This window comes from Rhynchophorus ferrugineus, unplaced genomic scaffold (assembly GCF_030347505.1).
Source record: "Rhynchophorus ferrugineus isolate W39M unplaced genomic scaffold, kcgeb_rfMv2 rfM5, whole genome shotgun sequence".
Taxonomy (NCBI): domain Eukaryota; kingdom Metazoa; phylum Arthropoda; class Insecta; order Coleoptera; family Curculionidae; genus Rhynchophorus; species Rhynchophorus ferrugineus.
This window is the reverse complement of record NW_027472584.1, coordinates 9,357,816-9,368,445: the sequence shown is the minus strand read 5'-3', so window position 1 is coordinate 9,368,445 and position 10,630 is coordinate 9,357,816.

Sequence of the window (10,630 nt, the reverse complement as noted above, 5' to 3'; positions counted from 1 at the left end):
GGAAGTATGATTTTTCTCTACCCAACGATGGCTCATTAACGAAATTGTCTTTATCAAGAAGTTCTTTTAATCAACACGATTAGCCATTTATATCCATTGTAATTTCAACTATATAATAACATATATTTAATAATAATTCGTGTAATATAAAATATAAAATACGTGAAAATCTCAAAACCTGAGCTAATTCTTAAATATATTCAAAAAAACTTAAATATAGAGAAGTCGAGTGTATTCAGTGTATCTAAACTGAAGCGTTTAAACGAGAAAAAAAATTGAAATATACAAAAAATTATATCATTTACACCTTGATGGATTGTGATAATTTCTCTGATGAAGATTATATGATCCACTATTAACAAAATCAAACACATGTATTATTTATTGTGGTCAACCATAAAAAATATTTTAAAAGCTATTTTAAAAAATATGTTAAAAGCTATTTTATCCAAAAGAAGAGTATATTATTGCAGCATTTAGCTAAATGATTCTTTCAATAAAAAATCACCAAAATGCGCTAGATGCTAATAAATATATTAAAAGAATATTAGGACAAAAATCAGAAATTAAGACCAAAAATTGGTAAATCAATTTCAATATCTTAAACAACATCAAATCCATCGAAAAATTATAACTAATACTAAGCAAACATTAAGAGTTACATGAGAATAACAGCTACAAAATTAAAAAAATACTTTTTACCTAAATGATATTAAAACATTATTTGGTGGATTAATCTGCCTACATTTTAATATACCCTTTTCCATCTATCTTGTAAGTCAGTGATTTTATTTTAATGTATGTTTCATCCAAACAACTAAAATATGTGTTAACCAAAAGAAACTACTTATTAACTATTATAGAAATTATTTTGCAGACATATGTAAACGACCTAGAACATTTTATTTAAAATGTCTCATCGATAATATTGTTTTGAATCATTGTTTTGATCATTTTGTTTGTAAAAACGGAAAATTAGTAATAATAGTAGTTTATAAAATAGAGTTATGATCAATAGTACTAATTAAATAATATTAAGTAATTTTATCAAATAATGTATGTATTATTAAAAAAATATTAATATAGAATGGTATATTAAAAGGAAAAAATTTACAATAGAATTTCACTAAAAAATAAAATGATGTGTAAAATGTATATATGGATTATAATTATTATTGAATGTTAACAAAAATTAATTTATATTTTAATTTATTTCCTTGTATTTTATTCATACTCTTTTCAAACTATTATGAACTAATTTAATAATAATACAGTTTGTTATATTTCCTATATTTTTATGTTACTTATAGAAACTTGTTAAATCGCGATAATGCCTCAAATAGATAAATTATATTATTATAGGCCGCCTTGGCGCAGTGGTTAAGGCGACAGGGCGGTCCTCCTATTGTTGCAATGGTAGCGAGTTTGAATCCTGCTGGGGCATGGATGTACTTTAAGTTTGTGATTGTAATTGTAAATGTCTTTATGGGCAACAGTGGAAAATCCGACAGGGACTAACCACCCCAGTCACGCCAATAACCCGACTGGGTAAGACAAATAACCTCTATATTATATGATATTGTTAGATATTGAGGTTAGATTAGCGTGAAAGAATAATTATAATTTTGTATGAACCCAAATAAAAGTAAACAATAAACATTATTATTACATTATCACCATTATTATTCAGTGAAATCAAGTATTAAAAATTAAATGATGCTTTTATTGAACAACGGAGAAATTTATAATAATCAGAAGATCAACAGAACATTTTAAATTCCAAGAAATGTTTTTCTAGGAAGTGATTCAGATCTCTATCGGTTTGCCTGTCTTTGCGAAGATAAATATATAAGCAAGATTGCAGAAAATTTGATTTTTTATAGTGTGTAATGAAGCACTGATGCAAATATATTACACATATAATTGTTGAAAAATAATTAAAAGTAAAATGTTAGCTGTTACTTTTATTATTCGGTAAAATAATTTAAGGACTACTAATTTGAAGACTTAAATAAGCCGAGGAATAATAATTTGTAATAATTACAAGAAAAGCATAGCATTTATTCTAAATCTCATTAGCTTACTAGCTAATATTGACTAGTATACTTCGCTTTTTTCATGAACGAAATGTAAACAATTTATGCTTTTCATTTCATATGGCATTATTTTATATTCTGTGCAGAACTAAGATAGTTTAGTGTCAATATTAAGATTATTAATATAGATATAATTATAATTTTTGAAGGACGTAGAAGTAATAATTAATAATAATAAAATAATATTATACTAATTGCTTTTAATTATACATTTTTGGCATTAATTTATATAGATATAACATTTACAGTAAGCCTAATAAACAATATTAGTCTTAAGTGAATATCTATAATTAAAATATATTAAGTTTTTAAAATTTAAAATTAAAAAATTTGTAATATTAAATAAAATATGTGATTTATGTAAATTCCTCTATTTTAATATCATTTTTAATAACTACGACTTCAGAATTTCAGTAATAATTTATGAATAATATTTATATTAGTATATGCTAAGTGATGTTAAAATTATATACAAATATTTAATATAAATATTATTCCTGAAAATGTTGGTTTCAATTTCAACAATATATTTACTATAAAAGTTATATTCCAGATATTCCAGAAACTCAATAAAATAAATATATTGCAATACTATTTAAATAAAAGTATAATATATAATACATTTCTAATTAAAAGTTCTAGTACTTACCGTCTGAGGTCTTGGTCGCCGCTTTGACTGGATTCGCCGTCGATGTTGGAGTAGAATGTAGTTGAGCAAGGTACTCACTCCAGCGTATATTTCAATGCTCTGTTTTAACCTTGAGGTACTCTCCCACCACTGCAGGGTATATTCATGTTGGATACGAACGATACGGTTAACTAATGGTATGGAAGGTCCAAAAGTCCATTTTGTATATCAAACTATGCTGTGGAAATATTTTTAAACGAATTTTTAAAAATATTTAATGAATATTTTAAAATATAATTTTGTTATATGGTTAATAAATTTTAAATAACAATTATATAGTTAACGAGACATTATTATATTTCATACCATTTAAACGTAAGAATAAATATTTTCTATTAATATACGTTAATATCAATTTTTAGATAAAACATGTATTGAGTATTAAGTATCAGGAAATATATTTAAGAACTTTGAGTTGATGATGATTGATGCATTTGATTTAACACGCAAACTTAACAAGAATGACTGTATAGAAAAAATGTAGAGGAAAAGTAATAACGCAGATTTCTATAATTTAATAAATAATTACTAGGAATATTATGCTCCATTTTTGTCTTGATATATATATATATATATATATATATATATATATATATATATATATAGTGCTTATATTAGTTGTCAATAATTGTAATATTTTGTTGCCCTTGCCTAGCATTTCCTGTGTATTTTTTATAACTTTGTGTTTTGTAATTACCTAGAGAGTTTTCTACCACTAACATGAAATCTGTCTAATATTCACATTCAGAATTAGTAATAAGATAAAGTTTGTGTCCTAATTTGAAGATCATCAAGTTCTTCCTTCTAATATTCCATATTTATCTCCATATCTAAGGAGATGTTTTAGAAATGTATTTAAAGCATTCTCCTTCTTTGTTCAACTCTAAAGTTTTGACGAACTATTTCATTATACCTAATTTGATATGTAGTTGTGTAGTTGAACTACGATTTTTTCTGTACCCAACAATGGTTCGTTAACTAAATTGTTTCTACCAAGAACTAAGGATTCTGTCAAATGCCATGCATTATGCTGCCAGTAAATAGGCCCTCCCTACTATCCACAGACAAATCAAGCAAAGGTATTTTGTATAATCACTCTACTGAGCAAGTTGTAACAGAGTTTTTTTAATCAACACAAGTTGGTTATTTATATTCATCGCAATTTCAACCATATATCATATACTTAATAATAATTCGTGTAATATAAAATATAAAATAAGCCAAAATCTTAAAATCTTGAGCTAATAATGAATATATTCGAAAAAGTTGAACTTAAATATATAAAAGTAGAGTATTTTTCAGTGTTTATAAACGGTAAAAGACCGTTTAAACATAATAAACAGTATTCAAGTCTAATTATATTTTTTACACCTTTTTGACGAATGATAATTTCAAGATTATATACTCCACTATTAATATATTCAATTCTACTAGTTTTTTGATCAACCAGTAAAAATACTGCATGCAGCTGAATCTGGCAGTAAAGAAAATCACTAAGATGCGCGATATATTAATAATTATATCGACGGAATATTAAGACAAATCCAGAGGTCAGGGCAAAAATTGTTAAAACCAATTTTAACATCTTAAACAACACCAAACCCATCGAAAAAGTATAACTAATACTAAAAATAACGCTAAAAGTTGCATGACTAAGAATAACATCTACCTAAAATTTTCAAGTTATTTCGTGGATTAATTTGCATACATTTTAACATACCCCTTGCGATACACCTTGTAAGTCAGTGATTTTGTTTAATATATGTTTCATCCAAACAACAAAAATGTGTTAACAGAACGAAACTACTGTTCTACTATACATGTGCAAACGACTTGCGAGAATTTTATTTTAAATATCTCATCCATAATATTGTTACCAATCATTGATTTGATTATTTTAATAGCAAAAAGCTTGGTATTCCATAGAAAAATATGCCTTATTAGGAAGCAAAATTAAAATGGAAAGTTAGTTATCTTAAATAATAATAATATAAATAATTTTAATTAATTTTATCAAATAATCTATGAATTATCAAAAAATGTAAATAAAAAATGGTATATTATAAGGAAAAATATACAACACAATTTCGGTAAAAATCGAATGATCTATATGTAGAATGGATTATAATTATTTTATTGAGTGTTAACAAACTAAAACTATTTTATATTTCAATCTATTTCATACTATTTTGGACAAATTTCATAATAATACAGTTTGTTATATTCTATATATTTTATATATTACCTACAAAAACTTGTTAAATTACCCCAAAATAATGTTAATGAACCAAAAATATAAATTAAATTGCTACCTATTGAATATGAACAGAAATAAATATATTTATTTTTGCTTATTAACATTATTATGATATTGCCACCATTATTATTTAATGCAATTAAGTATTAAAAATTAAATAAAGTATAGTATTCGCATTAAACTACAACAACTTTCAAACTAATTCTTTTTGTTAAACTATAGAGAAATTATAAAAATCATAAGACAGAACAACAGAGCATTTTAATATCCAAGAGATTTTTGCTTTCAAGCAATGTGTACAGATCAGGCAAATTTCCACCAGTTTACCTTCTTTGCGAAGAAAAATATATAATCAAATCTACAGAAATTATCTAATTTTTTAATTGTGTAGTAAAGCATTGATGCAAACACATAAAATATATAATTGTTGTAAAATAATTATAATTTACATGTTAGCAGTTGATTTTATTATTGCATAAAATAATTAAAGTACTACTACTTTGAAAACTTAAATAATCTGAGGAATAATAATTAGTAATAATTGCAAGAAAAATAATAGCATTTATTATAAATTTTATTAGATTTCTAACAAATTTTGACTAGTATACTTTTCCTTTTTTATGGGTGAATGTCAAAACATTTTTGCTTAAGACCTTCGGCAAAACATATATTCTTTTATAAATTTCAAACGGATAATATTTTATATTCTGTAGACTAATAACCAAGACAGTATAAATACAATTTCAAGATTATTATTAATAGATGTAATATTATATGATTATTACTCCCGGTATAATATACAATATTTCAAAATAGTAATTCATTGTATTCTCAATTTTAAAATAAGTTAGTAATTATCATTTTGACGCTGAAGTAATTATTTATAATAAATTAAGTTAATACTATACAACTTTATCCTTTTCACAAAAGTATGCCTTGTAATAACATAATGCACTGATTGTTTCCAATTTTCCAGTACAAAAAATTATTCTAGAATAAAATTATGTTTTTTTTTTAATAAATTTATGAGAGACAATTCAATACTTCCCCGAATATATTTGCAAGATGCGAATTTAAATATATAATGCTAGATCTACAGAGATATCCAGGGCTTCAATTTATTGTCACTGTTTTTATTAAAAGCAAACAAGATTAGACTAAAAATCGAAGAACGGTACTGGTTAAGCACAAAATACTCCCTAACTTGAATATTTGGACAAGTTCAAAGAGATGTAATATTATATTATTCTTATTACCAGTATAATATACATTATTTCAAAATATTCATTCACTGTATTTTCGAATTTAAAATAAGTTCATAATTATCATTTCTAATAGACGCTGAAGTAATAATTTATAATAAGTTAATACTATACAACTTGTTTTAAATTATTTCAATATTAATATTCATCCTTTTCACAAAAATATGCCTTGCAATAAAATAATGCACGGATTATTTCCAATTTTGCAGTTCAAAAAATGCTTTTAGAATAAAACTAAGTTTTTATATATATATAAATTTATGTGAGCCAATTCAATACTTTCCCGAATATATTTGTAAAATGTAAATTTGAATATATACAAATCTACAGAGATATCCAGTGCTTCAAATTTGTTCAGTGTTTTCAAAAAAAGAAAACCGGATCATACTTAAAATCGAAGAATGGTACTGGTTAGCCGGAAAATACTCTCCTCTTGACTTAAGTTCAAAGATATTAGTTTATCAGTTAATTATAAGGCCTATTTGGACTTTTGAAGTACAAATATGGAGTGTCAGTAAAACATCATACATATTAGTAATCCTACGTTAGCGAAACCTAATTCTTATTTACTAATGCTGCATAATCAACAAAAAAACTGCACGATGATTTCGAATTCAAATTAATTTAGGCAGATCGGGCACATTTTTACCAGTTTGCTTTTCTTTGCGAAGAAAAATATATAATCAAAAATGCAGAAATTATCTAATTTTTATATTGTGTAGTAAAGCATTGATGCAAACACATAAAATATATAATTGTTGTAAAATAATTATAATTTACATGTTAGCAGTTGTTTTTATTATTGGATAAAATAATTTAAGTACTACTACTTTGAAGGCTTAAATAATCTGAGGAATAATAATTAGTAATAATTGCAAGAAAAATAATAGCATTTATTATAAATTTTATTAGATTTCTAACAAATTTTGACTAGTATACTTTTCCTTTTTTATGGGTGAATGTCAAAACATTTTTGCTTAAGACCTTCGGCAAAACATATATTCTTTTATAAATTTCAAATGGATAATATTTTATATTCTGTAGACTAATAACTAAGACAGTATAAATACAATTTCAAGATTATTATTAATAGATATAATATTATATGATTATTACTCCCGGTATAATATACAATATTTCAAAATAGTAATTCATTGTATTCTCGATTTTAAAATAAGTTAGTAATTATCATTTTTAATGGACGCTGAAGTAATAATTTATAATAATAAGTTAATACTATACAACTTCTTTTTAAATTATTTCAATATTAATATTCATCCTTTTCACAAAAATATGACTTGCAATAAAATAATGCACGGATTATTTCCAATTTTGCAGTTCAAAAAATGCTTTTAGAATAAAACTAAGTTTATATATATATATATATATATATATATATATATATATATATATATATATATATATATATAAATTTATGTGAGCCAATTCAATACTTTCCCGAATATATTTGTAAAATGTAAATTTGAATATATACAAATCTACAGAGATATCCAGTGCTTCAAATTTGTTCAGTGTTTTCAAAAAAAGAAAACCGGATCATACTTAAAATCGAAGAATGGTACTGGTTAGCCGGAAAATACTCTCCTCTTGACTTAAGTTCAAAGATATTAGTTTATCAGTTAATTATAAGGCCTATTTGGACTTTTGAAGTACAAATATGGAGTGTCAGTAAAACATCATACATATTAGTAATCCTACGTTAGCGAAACCTAATTCTTATTTACTAATGCTGCATAATCAACAAAAAAACTGCACGATGATTTCGAATTCAAATTAATTTAGGCAGATCGGGCAGATTTCTACCAATTTGCTTTTCTTTGCGAAGAAAAATATATAATCAAATCTGCAGAAATTATCTAATTTTTATATTGTGTAGTAAAGCATTGATACAAACACATAAAATATATAATTGTTGTAAAATAATTATAATTTACATGTTAGCAGTTGTTTTTATTATTGGATAAAATAATTTAAGTACTACTACTTTGAAGGCTTAAATAATCTGAGGAATAATAATTAGTAATAATTGCAAGAAAAATAATAGCATTTATTATAAATTTTATTAGATATCTAACAAATTTTGACTAGTATACCTTTCCTTTTTATGGGTCAATGTCAAAATATTTTTGCTTAAGACCTTCGGCAAAACATATATTCTTTTATAAATTTCAAATGGATAATATTTTATATTCTGTAGACTAATAACTAAGACAGTATAAATACAATTTCAAGATTATTATTAACAGATATAATATTATATGATTATTACTCCCAGTATAATATACAATATTTCAAAATAGTAATTCATTGTATTCTCGATTTTAAAATAAGTTAGTAATTATCATTTTTAATGGACGCTGAAGTAATCACTTATAATAAATTAAGTTAATACTATACAACTTTATCCTTTTCACAAAAGTATGTCTTGTAATAACATAATGCACTGATGCACAAAATGATTCTAGAATAAAGTTATGCTTTTTTTATAAATTTATGAGAGCCAATTCTATACTTCCCCGAATATATTTGCAAGATGTGAATTTAAATATATAATGCTAAATCTACAGAGATATCCAGGGCTTCAATTTATTGTCACTGTTTTTATTAAAAAGCAAACAAGATTAGACTGAAAATCGAAGAACGGTACTGGTTAAGCACAAAATACTCCCCAACTTGAATATTAGGACAAGTTCAAAGAGATGTAATACTATATTATTCTTATTACCAGTAAAATATACATTATTTCAAAATATTCATTCACTGTATTTTCGAATTTAAAATAAGTTCATAATTATCATTTCTAATAGACGCTGAAGTAATAATTTATAATAAGTTAATACTATACAACTTGTTTTAAATTATTTCAATATTAATATTCATCCTTTTCACAAAAATATGACTTGCAATAAAATAATGCACGGATTATTTCCAATTTTGCAGTTCAAAAAATGCTTTTAGAAATAAACAAAATTTTTTTATATATATAAATTTATGTGAGCCAATTCAATACTTTCCCGAATATATTTGTAAAATGTGAATTTGAATATATACAAATCTACAGAGATATCCAGTGCTTCAAATTTGTTCAGTGTTTTCAAAAAAAGAAAACCGGATCATACTTAAAATCGAAGAATGGTACTGGTTAGCCGGAAAATACTCTCCCCTTGACTTAAGTTCAAAGATATTAGTTTATCAGTTAATTATAAGGCCTATTTGGACTTTTGAAGTACAAATATGGAGTGTCAGTAAAATATCATACATATTAGTAATCCTACGTTAGCGAAACCTAATTCTTATTTACTAATGCTGCATAATCAACAAAAAAACTGCACGATGATTTCGAATTCAAATTAATTTAGGCAGATCGGGCAGATTTCTACCAGTTTGCTTTTCTTTGCGAAGAAAAATATATAATCAAAAATGCAGAAATTATCTAATTTTTATATTGTGTAGTAAAGCATTGATGCAAACACATAAAATATATAATTGTTGTAAAATAATTATAATTTACATGTTAGCAGTTGTTTTTATTATTGGATAAAATAATTTAAGTACTACTACTTTGAAGGCTTAAATAATCTGAGGAATAATAATTAGTAATAATTGCAAGAAAAATAATAGCATTTATTATAAATTTTATTAGATTTCTAACAAATTTTGACTAGTATATTTTTCCATTTTTATTGATGAATGGTAAAATAATTTTGTTTAAGATCTTGAGCAAATGCTACATTCTTTTATAAATTTCAAATGGATAATATTTTATATTCAGTAGACTAATAGCTAAGACAGTATAAAAACAATGTTAAGATTATTATTAACACATATAATATTATATTATTATTATTAACAGTATAGTATACAATATTTCAAAATATTCATCCATTGTATTCTTGTATTTAAAAAATTCAGTTAGTAATTATCATATTTAATAGACGTTGAAGTAATAATTTATAATAATAAGATAATACTATAATAATTGTTTCAAATTATTTCAATATTAATATAAATATTAATCTTTTTCACAATTATATGTCTTGTAATAAAATAAGGCACCGATTGTTTCTTGATGTGACTTGATAAAATGTGTGATTTATATACATTTCTCCATTTTGATTTTGTTAATAATTAGAACTTCAGAATTTCAAAATAAATTATGATTAATATTTATATTTCAATATGCTAAGTGGTATTAAAATTAATTACAACTATTAAATATAAATATTATTCATAAAAATGTTGGTTTAAATTTCAACAAAATTTTTTACCAAACAAGTGATTCCCAAATATATAAGAAAATCGATAA